The sequence below is a fragment of the Geotrypetes seraphini genome, chromosome 3 (assembly GCF_902459505.1).
Source record: "Geotrypetes seraphini chromosome 3, aGeoSer1.1, whole genome shotgun sequence".
In the NCBI taxonomy this organism is placed as follows: Eukaryota; Metazoa; Chordata; class Amphibia; order Gymnophiona; family Dermophiidae; genus Geotrypetes; species Geotrypetes seraphini.
Window position 1 is genome coordinate 238,397,989 of NC_047086.1, and position 25,860 is coordinate 238,423,848.

Below are 25,860 nucleotides of genomic sequence, written 5' to 3' on the forward strand. Positions count from 1 at the left end.
GGGTGGGGGGGAACCACCCACTTTACTTAGAAGTGTTGACACTACCGTTGGGGGTGGGGGGAACCCTCCCACACACTTACTTACAGAGGAAACTGTAATTTTTCCCTAAAACAGGGAAAAATTACACTTTCCTCTGTAATGGGGGTGTTCCCCCCCCCCAAACCCCCCAAATGCAGCACCAACACTTGTAAGTAAACTGGAGGGGGTTCCCCCCCCCCACCCATGGAGCACTTTAAATTTAACTTTTAATCTGGCGCGCTGACGTCCTACACGCATTTGTCTGAGCTCCGTTGCCCTCGCGTGATTGTTCCGCGCGCTTTCATCTATGTACGGCCTTTGTCTCTTGCATGCAGTTTCAATTGAGATTCTGCTCTGCCACCTTTCTGTCTCCTGCCCTCCCTCCTCTTATCCTTAAAATGCTTTCATGTTTTCCTCATATACAGTGTACTGATATTTATCTTCATTTGGTTTTTGTTTTTTTTCCTGATCTGAAGAAGGGTTACCTTCAAAAGCTCATCATAAAATGCATTGAGTTAGTCCAATAAAAAAGCATTCCAAAGTCGCACTCCTTCAACCTGGACCATTATGGACCAGTAAGTGTCGAGCCAAATCTGTCTAACAGTTGGTATATAAAGCAATAATTTATCATAGGATCTCAAAAGCAAGAGCAGGCCGGTATATTCAAAAGCAGATTCATATGCTAAAGATACGTCTTCATTCACACCCCCCCCCCCTCTTTTACAAAACCACAATAGCAGTTTTTAGTACAAGCCGACGCGCTGAATGCTCTGTGCTGCTCCCAACACTCATAGAGTTCATACAAGCGTCGGGAGCAGCGCAGAGCATTCAGCGTGCCGGCCCATGCTAAAATCTGCTATTGCGGTTTTGTAAAGGGTGGGGGGTCAATGCTTTGAAAATTAAAAGGAGAACTTTAAGTTGAACACAAAAACACATTGGGAGCCAATGTAATTTCTTTTAATACTGGAGTAATGTGACATAATCAAAATTTGGCAATATCAATGCTTGTTGAGAAAAACCTAAAGTTGGAAAAACTGTGTGAAGTTTTTCCCATGAATTTGATTGTGCTTGATCACAAAAATAACACTAGAGTCTCCAATATGCTTATTATAAGTGGGGTTAGATTCCTTAAAACCCCACTAATCACAAAAGAGTAGGAAACATTCTCCCATTACACTGCACAACAATTTTTTGGTTAAGTCTTGATTCCTGAAAAGTTTTTGGTGATTATGACAGGTACCAACTTGGTATGCTCAAATATGGTTTTGGTTTTACTGCATCACGTAAGAACTATGAGAAATAGACATTTTTATGTTTACTGACAATAAAATATATAGTCAAGTTTACGTTTCGCACAAGCGACTAAATGAAACAGAATTAAAAGTGTTTTGCTCCCGAGTTTCTTTTATATTCAGTGTCTGGTGCATCACGTTGTAGCATCCAACAATAGTCGGCAAGCATTGACGGATTCCAATTGCCCTGGTATCGTTTCTCCATCGTAGCTATGTCTTGATGAAACCTTTCACCGTGCTCGTCACTCACAGCACCGAGATTTGCGGGGAAGAAGTCCAAGTGTGAATGGAGGAAATGAATCTTGAGTGACATATTGCACTTCATTCTCTTGTATGCTTTGAGAAGTTTGTCTACCAGCTGAATGTAGTTTGGGGCTCTGTAATTGCCCAGAAAATTGTCAACAACGTCTTTCAAGGCTTTCCAGCCAATTTTTTCCGGCCCAACTAACAGATCTTCAAATCGCTTGTCACTCATAACATGTCTGATCTGGGGGCCAACAAAAATACCCTCTTTGATCTTGGCATCAGTTATTCTTGGGAACATCTGTCTTAAATAACGAAAACCTTCCCCTTCCTTGTTCATTGCTTTCACAAAATTCTTCATGAGTCCCAGTTTAATGTGAAGAGGAGGCAAAAATATCTTTGTCGGGTCAACAAGCGATTCATGTGCTACATTTTTCTGTCCTGGAACTAACTTTTTACGGAGTGGCCAGTTCTTTCTAGAATAGTGCGACTCTCTGTCTCGGCTGTCCCATTCGCAGATGAAACAGCAGTACTTTGTATAGCCAAGCTGCAGTCCTAGTAACAGAGCAACGACTTTGAGGTCTCCACAGATATTCCAGTTATACCTGGTATACTGGACATACTTTAGTAACATTTCCATATTCTCATATGTTTCTTTCATATGTGCTGCATAGCCAACAGGTACTGAAGGATAAACGTTGCCATTGTGCAACAGAACAGCTTTCAGGCTTAACATTGACGAATCAATGAAAAGACGCCACTCTTCCGGGTTGTGATCACAACCAAAGACCGAGAACAATCCTTCAATGTCACAACAGAAACAGAGACTGTCGACTTGTGCAAAAAATTTGGTTATATCATGATGCCGGTCTCGAAACACAGAAATTTTCGTACCTGGTGATAGCAAACACCATTCCTGCAGTCTCGAACCTAGCAGCTCAGCTTTTGCTTTTGACAGACCCAAATCTCTGACCAAATCGTTCAATTCGGACTGTGTTATCAGATGTGGATCGCCTGATGAGGATGGTTCAAAATCCGGGTCAATGTCACTGTTAGAACCCTGCACTGCAGTTTCTTCATCTGGTTCGTCTAAGGTCCAATCCTCTGGTGGTTTCGGAACTGGAAGACTGTCATCATGTGGCATGGGTCTCATTGCTGAAGGCAGATTAGGATATTCAATTGACTTCTTGTTTTTGGCAGAGAAACCAGACACATTAGTCAAACAGAAATAACAGTCCGTCACATGGTCTTTCTGTTCTCGCCATATCATCGGAACAGCAAATGGCATCGTCTTTCGAGTACCTCTGAGCCAGGCTCTCAGACTAACAGCACATGTCGCACAGCAAATGTGAGGCGCCCATTGCTTGTCTTGATCACCTATTTTGCAGCCAAAATACAGATGATTACAGGGCAGTCATCGAACGTCTCTGAGGCGTAAGTGTATATTCCCCACAGATATAGCAGAATGTGTCGCGGCTGTTACGACACCGACGAGACATATTGCCCGACACCAAAACGTCTATAGCATCAAGCTTACTTACTGTTATATTGCTACAGCTACTATACTACTATACTTTACTATACTGATACTATATACACACACGGACTATCTATATTAACCAAATGAGCAGGATCGGTGTATGGAAGCCACCATTATAGCATGGTGAGACAGCGCAAGCTCGTTCAGACCTGCCCAGACATGCCCAGGATGTCATCTTCCATAAAACAGCTTCCAACCTGGCTAGATTTTATGCATGGCATACCCAGGCGGCACAAACCGTTGTTGATAAGACACTTATGGGAGAAAAAATTGTTTGCATCCAAATATAAGAAAAAATCACGACAAAATTGAAGATTTCTCTGAAATGGTACGTGATGGGTAATTTTTGATGTAATATTCATGATCAGCACCCAAAATTCTATAAGAAACACCCAGCAGTGTTCAGGAAGCAAAAACTTTGTTGTGCAGTGTTATCAAATTGCAATAAAAAGACATTTTATGCAAAAAAAGCAAACAAACCTAGTAGTATTTTATTAAATGAATCATCAATATGTGCACTTTATCGTAGAAAATAACAGAACAATATACATCAAAAATTCTGAAGCAGTAGACTACACCAGTGTTCTTCAACCACCGGTCATGGACCGGTGCCGGTCCACAGGGCCGGCATGTGCATCAGGCCCAAAACTGTGTTCTTCAACTGCCGGTCTGCGGTGCGATCGATGTGTTGTTAATAAGATTATATTGTGTGTATATATGAAAAATGAATGGAACAAATAGTGTTACAATTAGGACTAAGGGGACAGGGTCTGGGGTGGAGACTGGGTAGAGATGGGTGGGGTCTGGCCCACAACTTAGCCCAGTGTTCTTCAACTGCTGGTCTGCGGACCGATGCCGGTCCACAAAATAATTATTTTATTTCTGCCGCTCCATAGGTGTAAAAAGGTTGAAGAATAGGAGAATAAACTTATATTCATCCTCCTGATTGAAGCTAATTCCCTTGTAAGTACTTCTGAAAAAGACATGTTTTCAGACTTTTTTTCGGAATAAGTCATATGTGGAGGTTGTGCAAATCTGTATGGGGAGTAAATTGCATATTTTTTGCCATTTGATAGTTAAATGAGTTATGATGAATTGTCTTGTATTATACACTTTTGAGAGATAAAAAGGATAGGATCAATTGAACATTGTTTCAATGTTCCGCAGATCTGCCTAGTAATTCTGCAAATCTGGGAAAACTATCAGGCATATCTCCCTATAGGATTTTAAGGGCTCCTTTTACTAAGGTGCGCTAGTGTTTATAGTGTGCGGTAACCCCGCGCTACGCGCCAAGAACTAACACCAGCTTAATGCTGGCATTAGCATCTAGCGTGCGCTAAAACCGCTAGTGCAGCTTAGTAAAAGGAGCCCTAAATGTTATACAGCATCTCTTAAATTCAATCTGCTTTTCTTTTGGGAGCCAGTGTAGTTCTTTAAATAGTGGTGCGACATGGTCAAATCTTGATTCGTAAAATATGAGTTTAGCTGCAGTGTTCTGTATCAACTTGTAGCTTTTTCATTAATTTCACCAGAATGCCTGGGAGTAGTGAATTACAGTAGTCCAATAGTGACAGAATGGTTGATTGGACCAGTATTCTGTACTGTTAATGGAAAAAATATGATAGGACCCTTTGTAGCTGTTGTAGTGTAAAGAAGGATTTTCGGACCAAGTTGTTAATATGATTCTCAAATTTCAATGAACTGTCTAATATGACTCCCAAAACTTTAGTGGATTTCTCGATATTAAGGTTATCTCCATTTTCCAGTTTGATTGTAGGTGGGATTGGGTGTTTTTGTGTTCCCAACTATAGCAATTTGTTTTTTTCAGTGTTTAATTTTAGATTGTATCATGTTGATCATTCCTGTACTCTAGTTAAGGCACTGGACAACTTGAAGGATAAGTTTTCTAAGTTCAGATCTACTGGAATCAGGAAGAGAATATCATCTGAGTTTGAGAACAGTCATTCTCCAGAGTTTAAGATAATTGAAGTCTGTTCTAGTTTCCAACATTCCTTTTTCAAGTTTCTCAGTTCTTCAGAGAATCATGCTTTTTCTTACTTTTGAGTAGTTTTTTTTTCCAGCTAGATGGAATGTGGAAAATGGTATGGTTTCCACTCTGTTTGGTTTTGGTCAGGATTAGTCAATTTTCTGTAGAGAAGATCCCATATTTTCCCAGAACAAGTGAGCATCGATCTTCCCTTGAGATTTGATTAATTTTTCTTTTGCACTTGATTTTGTGTGGTATGGTTCATGGTAAATGTACATAGGTAATGGTCTGACCATTCTATGAATGACAGTAGGTTTGGTTAATTTGTTGTGACCATGTCTAGTGAGTTACAGAAAACCAATGCCAATAGGAACATAACAACAAGGTAGAACCCAACAGCCACATACCAGAGTGCAGCTAGCACTAACACTTATGCAGTTCCCACAGTCTCTTATATGCCAAAACATTTTTTTTTACAAACCATACAGAGCTATCAACTAGAGAATGACATAGGGACGGGTACTCATGGGGAAGAGACAGGGACAGAGATTGCAGGGATGGGGTCAGACTCTGTGGGGACAGGGACAATCTTTGTCCCCATGTCATTCTCTAAATTCTCTAAATAGGAATGAAAATTTGTCAAGGAACTATCTAGGTCATTTACATTCTCATCTGTTTTTCAGGGGTAGATTGAAGTCTGGTGTTGAGTCCCAATTTTAGTAACCTCAATGCCCTGGTACAACCTTCCCAAAGATTCCGCTGCCTATGTTTTACATCATCTGGAAAGGTAATTGGATTTTTTTTCAAACCTAGGTGAAGTGGATGAACTGGAAAATAAGTGTATATTAAATGTTAGAAATGTTCCTTGATGCCAATAACAATGGATGAATCTGTTGCAGTAACAGTAAGATGTCTGAGCAGCTGGGCACATGATGGAAGGATGTTGCAGATGGCAGATAAAATACAAATTATTTCATTTAACAGTAGCTCATTGAAATCCCAAAGCATCTGCTGCAGTTTTTTTTTGTTTTTGTTTTTTTTAAATCATTGACTTCAGTTGCCAATTTTCTAAGATGTGTTAAGTTTTTACATATTGATACTAGTCTTGCGATTTTAGAGAATGACATGGGGACAAAGATTGTCCCTGTCCCCACAGAGTCTGACCCCATCCCTGCAATCTCTGTCCCTGTCTCTTCCCCATGAGTACCCGTCCCTATGTCATTCTCTAGTTGATAGCTCTGTATGGTATGTAAAAAAAATGTTTTGGCATATAAGAGACTGTGGGAACTGCATAAGTGTTAGTGCTAGCTGCACTCTGGTATGTGGCTGTTGGGTTCTACCTTGTTGTTATGTTCCTATTGGCATTGGTTTTCTTTAATGATAGTTATTTAAGAGACAAACAGATTTGGCTTTGTCGGGGAGTTCCTTGTGCCCCTCTTTCTTTTTTCCTGTTGTAGTGGCTACCAACTGCTTTGATATAAACTGAGGAGCAGAGAACAATGCAGAGATAGGGGAGGCAGAGCTGAAAAATATAGACATCTATACAAACTCGCAGGTAGAGATTAATAATCCATTGGTTCAAGACTCATATGCCTTTCTACTAGAAAGAAGATTATTGAGGTAAGAACCTAATCTTCCCTTGGGACAAGTACATTGTATCTCTAAGAGAGAGGAGGAGATAGTGGATGGCATGGTTGGCAACACTAGATAGGTCATATGATCTTTATCTGCTTTCATTTTTCTATACTAATCTTGTACAATTGTGTTCCTTTCCTATTTTATTGTAGTCCTTTTGTTTGGTTTTTATTAGTTTGAAAACTATTTTGCTCTGCTAGATAATTAAAGTCTGGCTATAGTAAGTCTGGAATGAATAATATTGAATGTTACAAACTACCAGATCTAAATTTTCATCTTTGAGATAGACATCACATATCTCTTTAAACACATGGACAATCACCAGTGAACTGATTAGCTCATGTGTTTTTTCTGTAGCTCAGAACATCGGTCCTCTGTATGCTGTTTGGTATTTACTCCTCCTCTGTTAAACTAGGAATTGCTCATAGTTTCACTATTACTTGCCTAAAGTATCTGAGAAATGAAACTACCAGAACAGCAGAAATGGTAAATGATTTTTATTTTTGTAATGGCTTCTGGAGTCCTCCACGTCATGGTACTTCCATCCCATTTGTTTTCAAAGACAAATGTACAACTCATAAGCAACATCATTAACGATTTAATTTTGGGGAGATGAAATTTTATACAGTTAACTGTCTTACAGTCTATATACATGCTCATCTTTTTTTTTTCTCTTCTTCTTTATTAAATTTTCAGTTCTTACAAAAGTGCATTATAACATACATGTCATAACCATGAGAATTAAGCGCTTATAAACATTCAGAAACAGTTTATCAAAACCCAACAAAAATACCCCCCTCCCCTCCCAACACCCCAGAAAAGATCATAAATCTGAAAATCATTTAAGCATATATCTATCTCTCCCCCCCCCCCCCCGGATGTGCAATTAATACATCAACAAAAATTAAAACTATAATAATTCTACAAAAGACATCATTGGGCCCCATATTAATTTTAATTTTTTTTGTGTGTGTGTTCCCTGACAAATCAGCATTTATTTTTTCATATTTATACATTAAACATAAATTTGCCCACCAGAACGTAAAATTAAGAAGGTCCCAATTTTTCCAGTTGCGCGTAATCAACTGTACAGCTGTACCCGTCATAATTAAGAAGAGTCGCCTTTTATATTTATACAGTTAACCGTCTCATAGTCTATATACATGCTCATCTTCTAAAGAACACAGTGGAGTCAATAATCAGACATTACTGTTGCTAGTGTCTGAACATAATTCATATAATCCGCACATCCATCTGTAGAGGTAGCAGTGCTGGATACACATGTAGTACAGTGACCACATTAGCACATTTTGTTTAGGCCTGCAGAATATCACTGATCATTTTTAGTAATGTATTCACTCCTCTCCTAGCCTGGCTTGCAATGATATTGATAGTACTGGATGATATCATTTTTTGAAACGTTATGAAAAGGGAAATTATGCATTGTCCAGAATACCTTTTCGAAATGGAGATGGTCCCTTTAATTGGTGGGGCTGAAGGTGACCCCAGAGGTGGGTACATAAGAAAACTTTGGTGTTGGTGGCTAAACTCTCCATCTCTTTCACCAGAATTTTTCTATGTACACAGAACAAAGAGGAGTTCAAAGATGCTCAGTTGTAGTGTTACAAAATAGTACTTTTCCCCTTCTTCCATTTTCAAACTCATGCCTGTCTGTCTGTTAGGGGACTGGGAGTGAAAAGACATGGTACATACAGCTTATTTTAAGGAATTGGAAAAACTGGGATAGACTGAACTATACCTTTTGGTGGGAGTCTCTCTGTCACATTTTTAAAATGGAACATATTATGGCTATACACCAAGGACAATACAAAAAGTTTCTGAAGATTTGGGAGCCATTGACTAAGTTTTGCAGAGTGATTGTTGATTTTGCTCTTTGGTCATACACGTCCAGGGTGGGTTGGAACATATTTTTAATTTCTTAATTTGAGTGTACTTTTTGAATATAATTATTGGGGGGGGGGGGGTGATATATCTATTTGTCATAGATTACAATTTTAATTGTATTTAAGTGCCGAGCTCTGCGCTTGCGGAGATGGTGCGGTATACAAACCTAAGGTTTAGTTTAGTTTAGTTTAAGTGCTTTTATAGTGTAATATGATTGTATTATATGTTGCATTTACTTATGGCTTCAAAATGAATAAAGATATTAAAAAAAAGAAGACATGGTAAAGTGTGACAGGGGCTGTATAAAGCATGTGTCTGTGTGTGCTTATATGTGTGTTTGTGCATATATATGCTTGAGTGTGTGTGTGTATGTATAGGCATGTGTGCGTATGTGTGTTTTGTGTGTGCATGTGTGCATCTAAACATAGACTAAAAAAGAGAAAGGAAAAAGACGCTCGTTACAGGTTTCCGGGTCTCGCAGTATTGGATTGGTCAGTCTTTATCTAATTTCATTCATTGACAGAATGGTTCAGTTGCCAGACTAGTGAGGGAGTGTTTAAACCAATGAGAACATAACTATGTCTCTCACCTTAGTGTTCAGGCTATTTATTATAAGCGCCATTTTCTAAATGCACATGTGTGTCATAGCTTATGGTGTGTTAACGCTAAAAGTAAGTACGATATTTTTTTACCTTAACTGTTAGAATTATAGCATTATGGCTTAGAATTATGGCATTATGGCTTGTTAAAGGTGAAATGGGCCCCCGTCGGATATACACTGAATGGGGCTATAGCAGCAGGTTTTACAGTGCCGTTTGACACAAAGTTAAAGCAAAAGATAAGTGCTTATGCTTACAACTATTAATGCTGGTTGTGATTCTACAGTGTAAAAGATATTAATCTTTACATACTGAGCTATATATCTCTAGTATTGAACTATAGCCCTGAATGTCTAGAACCGCTAATACTGGTTGAGATAAATAGTGTTTTCTTTGGTGTTATATGCACAAGCTAACTGGTATCAGCAAAAAAATTTTTCCTAAGAAAAATTTAAATAATGTTTGAGTAGTGATAATTTATTAAATTTATTAAACTGACAAAGAAAGTCATTTTTAACACATGAAGGTTGTGCATTGATGAAAGATACCCATGCCACAATTCCTTATATGGATAATACCATTATGATCCTTGGAGTGGCAATTCCGAGATTCTTTCCTTCATTTAATTAATTATTTAGTCTCCATTTAATTAACCTTGTGTGGATCTGTTTCAACTGCAACCATTTATAACCTTGAGATTTTGAGATGCCAAATGATTGTTGCAATTGTAATAAATTTACCATTTTCCCATTCTGAATTACATCATCTAAAGCAGTGTTCTTCAACCACCGGTCCATAGACCAGTGCCGGTCCACAGAAATTTCCTGCCACAGGGCCAGCACGTGCATCAGGCCCAAAACAGTGTTCAACCGCCGGTCCACGGTGTGATCGATGCGGCGTTATCTTCGAGCCAGCTCCCTCTTCCTAACTGATTCAGTGCACAAAACCACGGGCAGTGGCTCCTACGGGCATCCTGCGCCTGAACCGAAAGCCTTCTCTCTGACGTTGCAGCGTCAGAGGGAAAGCTTCCAGATGAGGCACGGGACATGCAAGGTGCAATTAGTATTATTATGGGGGCGGGGTCTGGGGTGGACATTGGGTAGAGATGGGCGGGGTCTGGCCCACGACTTAGCCCAGCGTTCTTCAACCGCCGGTCCACGGATCGATGCTGGTCCACAGAATAATTTTTTTATTTCTGCCGGTCCATAGGTGTAAAAAGGTCAGAAAACACTGATTTAAAGTACGTATGCCTGCCTGCAACCAATGTTTCCAGAGGATTTTCGACTCGAAGATTTTTATCTTGGAGTTTAACCATAGGGATTGACATGTGGATTGTTGAACTGAAATCGAAGAGGCATCAATAAATTTTAATGTCTTCCAGGTAGATTGTCCTTGTATAGTCGAGGAAGCTTGATACTCAAAATATGGTTAAGACGTAATGGGGCCAAAAGATGACTTTCTAGTATCAACCAGTCTGGCAGATTCTCCATGAGTTCAGGAAGGGTCCAATACATATCCTAATGCAATATAAAGGCTTGATGATACCTGTAAAAATTTGGAAAATTTACCTCTCCCGCCGATTGTGATTTTTGCAAAGATACTAAGGGCTCCTTTTACTAATGTGTGCTAGCGGTTTTAGCGCACGCTGCATTGCCGCGCGCGCTAACCCCGTGCTACACACCAAAAACTAACACCAGCTCAAGCATCTAGCGCATGTGGCAATTTAGTGCCTGCTAAAACCACTAGCACAGCTTAGTAAAAGGAGCCCTAAGGCTATTCTAGCAGTTTTACCCAGCCAAAGAAATTTTATAAGAATCCGATTTAATTTTTTATAAAAGGAACTTTGGAAATAAACTGGTAACATACTGATCTGGTAACAAACCACAGGCAAAATCATCATTTTGATGGTTTGGACTCTCCCCCACCAAGAAAGATGTAATGGATTCTAATTTTCATACATTTCTTTAACTTTCAACAATAAGGATTTTTCATTTACTGTCATTGTATCTTCCAATGTTTTTTGATTCATTATACCCAAATATTTTATTCCTTCTTCCTTCCAAAGGAAGGGGAATGAATCAAATAAAGCTTTTATACAATGTACATTCAATGGAAGAACCTCAGATTTACTCCAATTTATCTTATAACCTGAAAATTTGCCAAAACAATCAATCAATTCCAGTAAACGAGGGATGGTTGATTCAGGATTCTTCAAATGAAGCAAAATATCATCTGCATAAGCCAAAACTTTATAATCTTGACCCGCATACGGAATTCCCTGTATCTCATTTGCCTGCCGAATTGCTAACAACAAGGGTTCCAAAACAATATCAAAAAGCAAAGGAGATAAGGGACATCCTTGTCTAACTCCCCTCTTCAGAGAAAAACATTCTGAGAACGTATTATTAATATATAATCTGGCAGAAGGGGAACTATACAAAGTTTGAATCATATGAATGAATCCAGATCTTATTCCATGCCAATCCATTGCTTGATATATAAAAGTCCATTCTACACGATCAAAGGCCTTCTCTGCATCCAAAGAGACAGAGAAGGCCAGATCATCCATTGTTTTTGCTAAATTTAGCATATGAAATGCCAATCTGGTATTATTTGAAGAATGTCTTTGAGCAACGAAACCCTTTTGGTGCATTCCAATCATGTAAGGGAGAGCCTTAGCTAACCTTAGAGCCAATAGTTTTGCTAGAATTTTTCCATCTACATTGATTAAAGAAATAGGCCTGTAGTTTGACACCAACATAGGATCGTTGTTTGGCTTTGGCAAAACTATTGTTAAAGCTTCTGCCATAATACCTGATATCTGACCTTTCATCAGTTGTGATTGATATAATTGAAAAAGATGAGGTAACAGTATGGTTTGAAAAGATTTGAAAAACTCCACTATGAATCCATCACTACCCAGAGCGAATCCAGCTCTGAGAGACTTCAATGGTGACTGGAGTTCTGTAAATGATATAGGCGCCTCAAGATTTTCCTTTATATGCTCTGGAATTTTTGGTCCATTAATTGAATTTAAAAATTTTCTTCCTTCATTTTCTTTATTTAAATATAGCTCAGAAGAATATAAAGCTTTATAATAATCCAGAAATTGCTTTAAAACATCCTAGCTTTAAGATAATTCTTCCTGCTTTATTTGAGTTTCCATAATACACTGCCCGCTGACAAAACAAATCTTTCCTAGTCAATTGTGAGCAAATCTCATTATATATTATAAAACTTCTAGGTATGACTATTGACAGAGGCTGCACCATGCAACCATAAATTAACAAAACAATACAGAAATCTTTCGCAGTTATGAGAAACCTTAGACAAGTCCGAAAATTCTTCGAAAAAACACAATTTCAGCTCCTAGTACAATCTCTAATCCTAAGTATCCTAGACTATTGCAACATCCTCTACCTCCCCTGCCCTGCAATAATGATTAAACAACTACAGACAATTCAGAATACAGCTCTGAGATTCGTCTATTCATTGAAAAAACATGATCACATTACTGAGGCATTCATCAATTCTCATTGGCTTCCAATCCAGGAAAGAATACAATTTAAATTCTACTGTATACTATTTAAAACTATAAATGGAGACAGCCCAACCTACCTAAACGACCGCCTCATCCAAACCACCTCTACCAGGCATAGAAAAACACACACCCCATTCACTTACCCCACAATCAAAGAAATAAAACGGAAAAAACTATACAACGGACTACTGGCCACTCAGGCAGCGAAGATAGACAACCAAGTCTCCAACCTATTGACAACAACCCCAGACTACAAGATGTTCAGAAAGGAAATAAAAACTATACTCTTCAAGAAATCCCTTAATAAAGCTTAATACCATGATAAAGCTTAACCCCCCTCTTACCATCCCCTCCCTAACCCCAGATCCTACTTTTCCCTCTCTTGGAAACCTTCTCTGATCCAACGTTGTAACCCTTCTTCCATAACTCTTTTTGTAATCCGCTTTGAACCGAAAGGTAATGGCGGAATAGAAATCTGTAATGTAATGTAATGTAATATTTATATTTAGCCTTCAGGTATCATAATCCCATTTTAAAACCAATTGTGATTCTAAAGCAGTAATAATTTGTTCTAACTTTGAAAACTCTAATCTCAGTAATTTCCTAACATGCACCGAAAAAGAAATGATCTGCCCTCGCATAGTTGCCTTAAATGCATCCCATAGAGTTTCAAAAGAGATTTTCTCCGAGATGTTGAGATGAAAATACTCATTCATTTTTTTCTGAATTTCCTCAAGAAAGTTTGAATCTGCAAGCAGTGTATTATTGAATCTCCAAACAGGTCTATTAGAATCTTCTTCAGCAAATTAATATTCTATCCAAATACCAGCATGATCTGACACAGATCTATGCTAGCTTTTGTGACCTGTTGAAGTAAATGATCTGAAACAAAAAAATAATCAATTCTTGAAAATGATTTGTCAACTTGGGAACAAAACAAAAATTCCCGAGCATTAAAATGTAATATCCGCCATATATCCTTTAATCCACATGCAAGTGCAAGATTATCCAGACCTAATGATTTTAATTGCCTACTCGGTTGTTTATCCATTATTGGATCCATGACAGAATTGAAGGCTCCAGCTACAATTAAATTAGTCATAGCCAGTGACAAAATTGTTTGTTGGAGTTTTTTTTAAAGAAATCTGCCTGATTAGAATTAGGTGCGTAAATATTAAGAAGCATCAGGTTATTTTTTCCTGAAGTCATATTAACATAGAGCCATCTACCCATGGGATCAGCCTGAAAGTTATCAAATGTAGCAGAAATCTTCCAATTAACTAGGATTGCCACATCTGCCTTCTTTCCTGTTACTGGTGCAAAAAAACAATGTTTTATCCACCCCCCCCTTCCAATTTAGCCACCTCGGCAGCTGACAGATGAATCTCTTGTATGAAATAAATGTCCGCTTGTTGTTTCTTCAAAAAATTAAGAATCTTTTTCCTTTTTATGGGATGATTAAGGACTCCTTTTACGAAGCTGCATTAGCAGTTTAACATGCGTAAAAGCGCACGCTAATTTGCTGGCCGCGCTATCTGCTACCGCCTCCTCTTGAGCAGGCAGTAGTTTTTCGGCTAGTGCGGGGTTTAGCGCACGCTAAAAATGTGCATGCGATAAAGCCGCTAACGTGGCTTTGTAAAAGGAGCCCTAAGTCCATTGACATTTAAGGAATATAACTTTGAAGCCATTTTATTTGATTACAAAATCTTATAGAATAAACCAATAATTTCCTATTGTCCAAATTTAAAAATAAAATTTCCACACACATCCAGGACCATAAACAATAAATCCCCCTTCCCATCCCCAGCCCAACCCTGTAAATCACACGAAAACCTGTATGCAAACATTTACGGCCTCTTTTACAAAGCCGCGCTAGCGGCTGCGTTGTGCTAATGGCCCCGAAGCCCATAGAGATTTAAAGGGCTTTGGGGCCGTTGTCATGTGGCTTTGTAAAAGAGGCTGTTAGACTAGGAGATCACCATCCCCCTTCCCAAGCACCTTAATTTATCCCAAATTAACCCTCCATATTCTGCAAATTAATAAGATCAAGTATAAAAACACAATAATTTATAAATACCATACAATCTTAATTCATCTTAAGTAATTAATAAACAAAATACATTACTACCATTTATCATTTAAATAGTTTCTTTTAAAGAACAAGACAAATCATACCTTGTAGGACATGAACATTTGTATGAAGATAGTAAAAAAAATAAAAATATATATAATTAATTCCCTATGAACTTTACTCTACAAAGGATATCAAAATTCATGAGATTCTATTAACTAATATCAGCCATGTTCCCAGAAATTATCCAATAACAAAATGAATAGTCATAAATCATAACAATAAACACCCATAAAGAATCTACTATTAGACACCATCAAATAGAAAGTATAAGGAATAAATGACACCATTATAAAGGCTCGCTTCACCTTAACCATAGTTAAACTCATAAGTACACACCAAATTTAATAAAATGAAAATTCAGAATCCATAGAACAAATAAAATAAACAAAGATTCTAGAGTTGAAGTTAATTCATATAGTTCCTTATAATAAATTAAACCCAAATCACACTATATGCATATCACTATAAATACCCAAAATGTAAACAAATTCATAGAGAACAAGAATCCCCCAATGGATTAACAAGACCATTTTAAAAACATATAATTTACTATTATGGTCAGTTAATTAATTATAAAACCATAGTCAAACTTTTTTTTTAAACCAATAAAAAGCCTGAATTTCTGACATGTGATGCTCATACTTTTCCAACATGGACTGCAGATCCTCCCGTTCTTTGAAGGTTTTCATTACTTCAAAATAATTTGATGCCTGGATAGTTGGAGAACAGAGGCGAGTGAGACTTCGAGTGGTACTTCGCCTTGGACTGGATCCTCTGCTTCGAAACATTTTAATCAGATTCTCAGATTCTCTTTTATGGTGAACCCTTTCTTATTCCAAAATCTTAACAAAATAATTGAATTTAGAAGGACACATCCCATGTCGTTTTTCCAGCTTTTTTTGTGCAAATAACCATTTTTAATCACAGAATAATTCCAGCAGTATGTGCACAAGGTAGATGATGATACACTTCCCCTTCCATATTCGCAAATTCCGTATCTATGGATTCGCTTATTCGCGGTTTTAAATTAAAAAAATTATTTTCCTTTTTCAGCCTATTTTAAGCCGTGTAAGCCCCCCTTAAACCTTACCTGGTGGTCTAGCGGGTTTTCGGGGCAGGAGCGATCTTCCCACGCTCCTGTCCTGTGCAGATCGCTCACAGGAAATGGCTCGAGAGACTACAGGAGCTCAAGGCAGCCATTTCATGTGAGCAATCTGCACGGGGCAAGAGCGTGGGAAGATCGCTCCTGCCTGAAAACCCGCTAGACCACTAAGTAAGGCTTAAGGGGGGCTTTCAGGGCTTAAAATAGCCGAAGAAAGTGGGGGTTGAGCTTGTCCTATGCCTTAAGTAGACCTGAGGAGGGCCGACTTGGTTTACCTGGACAGGTAGATGTGGTGAAATAAGCAAACATGAAATAAAAAAAATTCAGCCATTACACTTTCTCACATTGCACCAGGATTTACTAGTTAGGAAAACCTGTTGATAGATAGGGCTTAATCCAAGAGCAGGTGAGAATGTGGTATTAGTAGCTATACATAAATATATGAATATTGGATAAGCTAGAATATAATAATCAGAAACACAAAAGTAAAAGACAGGAATCTAATTTAACATGTTGATTTGACACATGTTTCATGTGCTTGAGGGTACCGGAAGGCAGGCTAGACATTCTGTGATTGATAACCACCATAGCAAATTTACCCCAGATGGCAAAGCTTAAGTTTTATAAGGCTTCTTTGTTCTGAAGAGTGACCAGCCTGGACAAGGCTGGTCCTCAGGGAATTATAGGCAGACAGGAGTTCACAGGGCAAAGGTAGGGGAGGGACATTAAGGTGGGCAGACTAGATGGGCCGTGGGCCCTTATCTGCCGTCTATTTCTATGTTTCTATGAGTTGGCCTCTGACCTAGTTGCCCACATTCTGAGAGGCCCTGAGTTTGCAGGGAGAAAGACAAGTCGAATCCACATGTGTATCATTGTATGTGTAGATCCAGAATTAAATTTAGTAAGTCAGTAAAACTACACAATAGGAATTTACTTATGTAGCTATAGGTAACAAGTATAGATTAGAATACATTTTACTTTGATTTCATATATTTGAAATCTGAGGAAATTCTGAGAAGGTTACATGTGGTATTTAACCTCTGACCTTAAACAACTTTTTTCTACTCTGTGAAACTCTGATGGGAGGGGGAGTTAACTGCTCCTTCCATCCTTCTCTTCTCTGTTTAGTTTTAGTGAGACAAAGAGACTTTCTCAGTACAGAGGTTGATCTTAACAAGAAAGGATTTAAAAGCTGAGTAGTCTGTGAGTACATTACAACATCTGTTTATGTATTTCTTCTTTTTATAAAATATGTAAGCTTAATATGAGAATGTAACTTTTTAGGTATAAGAATTTTTAGGAATGCTTTTGTAACACTCCCATATGAAGCCAGCCTTATATGGAAACAAATAATTTGGACCAGTTAGATTGTAGCGAAGGAATGTCGTCATTTAGGATATATATGGATGTGTAACTGGTAAAACGTTGGAATTTGTTACGAGCAAGGCCAGCTTTTGGCTTCTGTAATAATTCTCATGATGCAATAACCTTATGATTATACATATTTGATAATGAATAAATAATAATTTTGATTTTATAAAATATTTGCATCATTTTCATTATTCATTTTTACAAACCTAGAGTAGCTACGAGTACACTTGTGTGCAACTATCCTGTTCAGGGTTAGGGGCAGAACCGGCCCGAATATTATTCACAGTTTTTTAATATTCATGGGCCGGCTTTGCCCCTAACCCCTGTGAATACGGAGGGGGGAAGTGTACTTGAGTGACCTGGGGGCCTCCAGGTGGCGTCTGCTTCTTAATAAATATAAAAAGTCATCCAGTGTTCTGTAGCCGTGGGCAAGCCAGCCATCACCTCAAATCTCTGTTGTATGTCTCTCTAGGGCAGCCTCCCAAAGTCTTTGCTGCCTCTTTTCTCCTCAGCAGGAGGCACAGCCTTGAACTCCCTCCGCCCCCCAGCTCCAGGAAGTCACCACTCCAGTCTCTTCTCTGACTCCAGTTTCTGGGAAAGAACAGTCAAAACTTAAGCAAATGTTTTATATTATTCGCTCTACGGTGCTTCAGCTTTTTTACTGTCCCTGAACAAATGGAGAGCAAACTGTCCTAAAGGCCTCGAGCAGCTATGGGCTGGGTTCAAAACCTGTGAGTTTGTCCTCTGCATTTCTCTGGTAAACTCTTGTGTTCTCTGTGATGGAACGTGCTGACTCCAGGATGCGCAGCAGCAGTTCACAGCTCTGTCCCCTCCATCATGCTAATCAGAGGAAGAATATGAGGTACCGAGATGCCACCCAGGGGCACAGACACATTTTCTTTGCATTCATTCAAGGTTTTCATGAAAGGTTTTAGCTGCTTCTGAAATGTAATGGCACTCGCTGTGTGATGTTGGCGCAAAGCTGTCCAAGTCTGCTTAGGTCTTGCAATCTGCAGGAACTCGAGGGCTTTCATCACAGCAGAGAAAGCAAAGAAGTCTCCAATTGAGGCTTTCAGCTCCAGAGCCAGTTCAATGATCTTGTGGAGGGTCATAGCTCTCTCTGCAACTATACCAGTGCATCCCAGTATATCCATCACAATTCTTAAAGCAATCAGGTGATGCCTCTCCAACAGATCTTTCCTCATTCGGGGTCTTTAATTTTCGGCCCTTTATGTATCCAGCTCTCTCTTTTTTCAAGGAATTGTGGTGCTTGCTGCAGAAAAGTGAAAGATTAACAATCCAGGGAAGCCAAACAGCACTGCAGCTTCTTGAGGCCAGGCAGGGAATCTCCACAGTTTCTTCTCACGCTATAACTACCAAAGAAGAAACCATGCTCAAGTATAATTTATGTACAACTAATAAGGAACCCCTTCATGTCCAGACCACACAACAGCAAAAAATGAAAATAAAGTTAAAATAAAATCCAATTTTTTTAATGGATGCCTTTGATTGTTTGCCTATTTCATCCTTGTACTATGCTTGTTTCTCTTGTTGACTCTTTAATAAAAATGATATAACAAAAAAATAAATAAATAAAATCCAAAGTTGAAATAAAGATAGCAGAATCTACCTTTCATATCACCCTCTATGTCATCGGGTCTAAATGCTGATTAATAAAGACCTGGTGTTTAGTCGGGTCTTTATAATGACTGGTTTTACTATTAAAGGTTATTTTCATTACCGCTGGATATAGCAGCCCATATCTTGCTTCCATTTGTCTCAGTTGAGGTCTAAGAAGCAGGAACTTTTTTCTTAAGCCAACTGTGAATTTAGCAAAATCAGGCAAGAGATAGATTTTTGTTTCCTGCCATTTTACCAACCTCATTTGCTTAGCGGTAGACAAAATATCCAAAGCTTGTTTAAAACACAGTACCCTGAATATCATGGGCCTGAGACCATTTTGACTGTTGGAGGCTCTGGATGGAATTCTATGTGCTTTTTCTATTTACAGAGGATATTACAGGTTGAGGGAGAGAATCGTAGGCAATAAATCCTCAAGAAAAGATCTGATCCATCTACCCCTTCTGGGAGCCCTTGTAATCTAATATTATTCCTCTGATTTCTGTTGTTAGCCTCCTCCAATTCTTTAGTCAAGCAATCCACTGCTTTATGTTCAGCTTGAAGCTTATTCAAACTGCCTTCCATAACTGACACCTGGTGTTCCAACTGTACAGTTTTATCATCACTTGGTAACTTCTGGTTAAGATTTTGAACTTCTTTTAATATCTTTAGTTCAGTGGAATTAACCTGCATTATCTCCCTTATAACTTTCAGCTCAGATATAACTTGTTCCAACAATTCTGATGTGTGCTTAGGTAATGGCACCTTTGAAGGAGCGGGTGGATCTTGTTTAGCTCTTTTAGCTGAGGCTCCTGCAGCAAATGCTGTTTCCAATTTAGACTGTCTTCCTGATGCCATATCAGCTGCAGAAGATTCCACAAATCAGATTTTTCCCTTTTGGAGTGTGAATTTGATCACTTGTGCTGTCAAATTAGCTGAATTCTGCTGATGAGGGAGGAGCAGTAAAATCACCCAGCCATACTGTCTTGCAGCCAAGTTCCAGGAAAAGTCACTGTTGAAACTGCAGAGAGATAAAGATCATGACACATATGATGTGAGTGTTCAGGATATGAATATGAAGCTTGAGAAATTTTGCAAAGAACTTAAAGGATATAAAAATAAAATAAATAATTTTTTCCATTGTGTTCCGTAAAGATGAATATGTTTACCCTTGGATCAATTGGGGAAAAACCAAGTAAAATTTCAGTTCTCCACAGTTCAAGCAGTGGGGATAACTTGAATAAATTGAAAGGGGCTAGTTCAGAAGACCCAACAGATGGGGAACACAGACAACGGAGAGGATCATCAAAACCTCATGGCAAACAATTATGAGGGGCATGGAAAGTCCAACTACAGTATATGCTTCCAACATTGTCACAATCAACAGTGGTAAATTTATCTTCCCATGTGATCACTCCAGTAGAGACAGAAGTGTTTTCCTTTACTCTCCTATCCATATAATCCTTTTCAATTCTGCATAGATTTAGAGAAATTTGCTTAGATAATTTTTTTTTTCTAACCAGCAGGAGTCAAATGTTGATTGCTCTCTGGTGAAAAAATCATTCTACTTGGACTCCTCCAGGTGCTCTGGTTTCAGTATTACAGACTTTAAGAGCTTTAATATTGGGAGATGTTGAGGAAACGATGGTGGAGCAATATTTCAAGAGAAGAGAATTTGGCCTTAATCGAGCTGCAGGATGATACTTCAGTTGTGATCTGCAAAGCAGATAGGGGGGACCTATAGTCCTTCAGAACACTTGAGGTTATATAGCTGAGATACAACATCAGTTGTCAAATATTTCTGTGTATCAGCAATTGGAAGAAGATCCCTCTGATAAGATATCTACATTGATTGCTTGTGCAACTGAGGAAGGCAGAAAAAGTTGGTTTTCTTACAAAAGCTCAGCAACAGTTTTTATATTATAGATTCTTTGAGGTTCTAGTTTATTACATTTTGTCCAAAATAAATAAAAGTATGAGTTGCCCTCCTGGGCATCCCATTATTTCTTCCCATGACTCTTTGTTACAGCACGTTTGCAAGTATGTTGACCAGTTTTGCAACCTTGTATAAATGAACATTAAATAATAAAGCAAAGACACCACTTATTTTTATAACCTACTGGGTGAGTTACCAAATTTGTCTGATAAAAATCCATCATTTTAGATGTCACTTCTTTGTACACCAATATTTCTCAGAACGAAGCCATGCATGTATTGGAACACATGTTGCATAGCATGGCACGTCCTCATTTGGTTTGAGACCTTGATATACATTGCTCTTACTCATAATTATTTCACCATTGATCACAAGTATTATTTGCAAACATCAGGTGTGGCCATGGGTGCCGCTTTTGCGCATTCCATAGCGAACTTCTTTACCTCACATTTTGAAGATAGGTGGATCTAATCTAATCTTTTGTCTTATATACTGCATCCTACAGGGCTCAAAGTAATTCACAATAAGACCAGAAGAATTATAATAAAATTAATTTAGCCCCCCACCCCAAAAAAACCCAAAACAAACCAAAACCCAACAAACAATGAAAACATAACAATTCTAATCATTAGCCAAGAACTTAAAACAGTAATGTCTTCAGCTTTTTTTGAAAGAATAGATAGGATATACACATTCTCAAGCTGAGAGGTAAATCATTCCAAAAAGATATTAAAATAAAAGATAAAGAGCAAGAAAAGATAGAATTTAATTGAACTACTCTTTGGTGCTTTATTGATGATATTTTCTTATTATGGGATGGGTCTTTGGGTTAACTGGAGGACTTTGTAAGTTATCTAAATAGTTATGCCATCATTAAATTTGGAAGCCATTATGATTTGAGGTCTGTTCTTTTTTTTTGGATGTTTTGGTACACTATGAAAACAGTCATTTTTTTATAACTGTATACATCAAGGGGCTCATAGTCGAAACAGAAAAACGTCTAAAAACCAGCCTAAATCGGCATTTCGATGATCTAAAAGACAAGTCATCCAAGTGCCAATAATTGAACTGGGTTTTAGATGTTTTTAAAAACAACCTAGTGAACCATGGAGAGGAGGACCCAGGCCATAAGCCACTCTAATCACTGCATTCATGGTGAAAAATTCCCCCCCCCCTAAAAAACCCCTAACCTTTTTGTACTGCCATATAAGTGGCTCCTGCAGCCATATGGGCTATTGGGGTGGTAGATAGGTGGATCTAGTAGATTCTGGGGGTGTTTTGGGGTGCTCACCATGACCTATAAGGGAGCTTTAGTGAGATGTTTATGTGAGATCCTTTTTGTAAAGTTTACAGCAGTGCCCTGTAAGGTATCCCACTACTCTGGTGCCATGTCTGGGTGTCCAGTCCATCACTTTTCTGGCCCCTCCTGCGCACAAAAGGTCTTTTTCTAGGCGTCTGTGATTTGGACAAATTTATGGATGAAAATGGGATATAAAAATGGACGACTTAGCGGTCTGGACGATCAGACGGCTGGACGTACAGTTAGATGATTAAAAAAATATATATTGGACGTATTTTTCAAAAATAGACCTTTTCCCATGTCCAACTTTTGTCCGATTTTGGGCGACTTGTGACTTAGGCCCAAAATGGACTTAAACGTTTCTTTTGATTATGCCCCTCCAAGCATTTTTCAAGTATACATTCCATTCATTCTAAGATAAATATCCCCTTATCTCAATTTTTGTGATATTGAAAAATCTGTACTTCTGTTCATGATTATAAATCAAACATACAATAGCTTCTCCACATGTCAAATTTCAATATAAAAAATAAAATAAACCATAACATAAACATATAAGTACATATAAAGTGCAAATAAAGTGCTCAGATCACCAACCTTAGTGCTTATTAGTACAAATAACAGTACAAACGCAGGTTGTTTGAAGGGACCATCATAGCATTGTTAGGTCCCATACACCGCCTTCTTGATTGATTTTTAAACATCCAAAGCAAATTATTCACCACAATTTTTACTTATCTTAGTTGTATTGGGATTCCTGAAAAGGACGGTTTCTCATTAACTTTCTGCACTCATATTTTTACCAAACTCAGATCACCCAAAAAGCACAGTTACTTACCATAACAGGTGTTATCCAGGGACAGCAGGCAGATATTCTCACTGATGGGGTGATGTCACCGACGGAGCCCCAGTACAGACACTTGAAAAGTGAATCGCAACTTTAAGCTTAGAAAGTTCACGATTAGCCCGCATCGTGCATGCGCGAATGCCTTCCCGCCCGACGTAGGCGCGCGGTCCCTCAGTTAAGATAAGCCAGCTAAGAAGCCAACCAAGGGAGGTGGGTGGGTTGTGAGAATATATGCCTGCTATCCCTTGATAGCACCTGTTACGGTAAGTAACTGTGCTTTATCCCAGGCTGTGGCCCTTTGTTATTTTTTGTTTGGGGGAGTTGGCTGGGGAGGGTTCTTTGAGTGATTTTTGCTTTCTTTCACACTGAGTGTTATTATTACCTGATTGTGGTGTAGCACTATTTATAATTTTGATTATTGCACACGTGAGACTACCAGTGATGGTGTGCAGGCAAAGGTATTGTACCTTTGCCCTTTAGTGTGAAGCGCTGGAGTTTTTCTCCCTTCGCTGATCCTCACACTGAGGTTGCCTCTATCACTCATATTATTTGTTGATCTAGTATTGGTATTTAATCCAGGTGTGTCTTTTTTGCACTCTGCACTCTCAGAACCCTTAGACTAGTGTTTTGCCTCATCTCTTGGATCTTTTATCCCAGGACAAGCAGGCAGCATATTCTCACTGATGGGTGACCTCTAAGCTAACTAGAAAGGGATGGAGGGAGAGTTGGCCTTTAAGAAAACAAATTTTGCAAAACTGACTGGCTAAAGTGCCCATCCCGTCTGGAAAAAATTTACAGACAGTAATGTGAAGTGAAGGTATGAACTGAGGATCAGGTGGCAGTTTTGCAGATCTCTTCAATAGGAGTAGATCTGAGGAAAGCTACAGAAGCTGCCATAGCACGGACTTTGTGAGCAGTGACACGACTCTCCAGAGGCAGTCCGGTCTGAGTATAGTAGAATGAGATACAGGCAGCCAACCAATTGGATATTGTCCGTTTGGTGACAGGATGACCCAACTTGTTAGGATCAAATGAGATGAAGAGTTTGGGAGATGTTCTATGCAGTGGCGTACCTAGGCTATGTGGCACCCAGGGCCATCATTTTATGACACCCCCCATGTAAAAAAATATTACATGTAATAACCATGAAACGGAATAAATGGTCATAATAGAAACAGGCAGTGAAAATTTTCTTTTATTGAACCTCATATATGGAACTATTATTCCAAACATAACATAAATTATGTCTGAATTGTCATGACATCAGAAGTACATATGGAGTAGCTGCAGGTAATGCTTGGTACAGTTCTGATTGTGTTAGTTTGGTTTTATGTGTTTTTTGAATAGAAAGGTTTTTATTTCTTTTTTGAAGGTTTTATAGTCTGTGGTCGAAGTCAATAGGTTGTAGAGTTGGGGGTCGAGTGTTAGGAGGTTGTCGAACAGTTTTTTTTCTTTTGACGATTTTGGTTGGAGGGTATGTGAATGGTGCCTGAGTTCTCCTATGTCTGGTTGAGGTGGATTGAATTATTTAGCTGAATAAATTATTAACCCCCCCCCCCCCCATTCCACACACATTAATTCTCTTCCATTTTTGTTCCCATTCTAAAACACACTGATAAGTTCCCAGAAAAAAAATACATTAAAATAAGAAGTGAAAACAAAGGCCCCTACAGATGAGAACATAACATAAGAATAGCCTAACTGGGTCAGACCAATGGTCCATCATGCCCAGTACCCATTCTCATGGTAACCAATCCAGGTCACTAGTACCTGGTCAAAACCCAAAGAGTAGCAACATTCCATGCTACCGATCCAGGACAAGCAGACACTTCCCCCATGTCTTAATAACAGACTATGGACTTTTCCTCCAGGAATTTGTCCAAACCTTTCTTAAAATCAGCAATGCTATCTGCTTTTACCATAACTTCTGGCCACTTCATTTTTAAGCTTAGATCGTTCCTTCCAAACAGAGACCTTGCTAGATGTCAAAATACAGAAAGAACAAGGCAACTTCACAAGGACTTAGCTGTGCAGGAAATGTGAATCTCCTCATACACCCACCATATAGTGCAAAAATGTGCAAAGGTCTGTTTTTTTCTTTCAATCACTACATAGCCTAATGCCACACAAGCAGCGCTGTTACAAACATATTCTGAAGGTCAATGCTAAGGTTAACAAAGTTTCCTTCCTTGGACCACAAGGAGATACTGACAAACCACTGGAAGAGATCCCAAAACAACTACCCAGGCACAACACCCAAAGACCCACTCAGTGTGTGAACCAGTTGAATGGAGTGGACTAACTGGGGGGGTGGAAATGGGCCCGGAGTTTGCTCAGCATAATTTCCCAGACCACCTCTTCCTCTCAACACATTGACACGCTGCCACCACCACCACCATTAGGAATACCTCACCGGGTAGGCCAGCAATGCTTATAAACTTTATAAAACAATTATTATATTTTCTTATAAAGCACATATTTTAACTGAACTCTCCGACATTCTCAGCCTTGCCATTCACAAAAATAGAAGGAAGAAAAGTTCCCATTTCCTGCTGTCTCATGTCCTTGGCCTATACAATATTTTTTTTCTGCAGACCCTTCAAAAGTCTGACCAAATCCTCGTTTCACTTGCATTATAAATTACTGAGGATGCCATCTCTCCCCAATCCCAGGTCCTAAAGTCTAAGACAGTAGCGCAAACTAGTGCTGCCCGATTCCAGAAAAAAAAAAAAAAAAATTTGATTCGATTCAGCCTATTGAATTGGTTTTTCGATTCAACTTTCCTGCCCA

At 38.7% G+C, this 25,860-nt stretch overlaps 1 protein-coding gene across 3 annotated transcripts in view; it reads right to left on the reverse strand.

Moving 5' to 3' along the window:
• CNKSR3 (CNKSR family member 3) overlaps positions 1-25,860 on the reverse strand; it is a 595,138-nt gene that overhangs the window by 135,796 nt on the left and 433,482 nt on the right. The window lies entirely within an intron of this gene.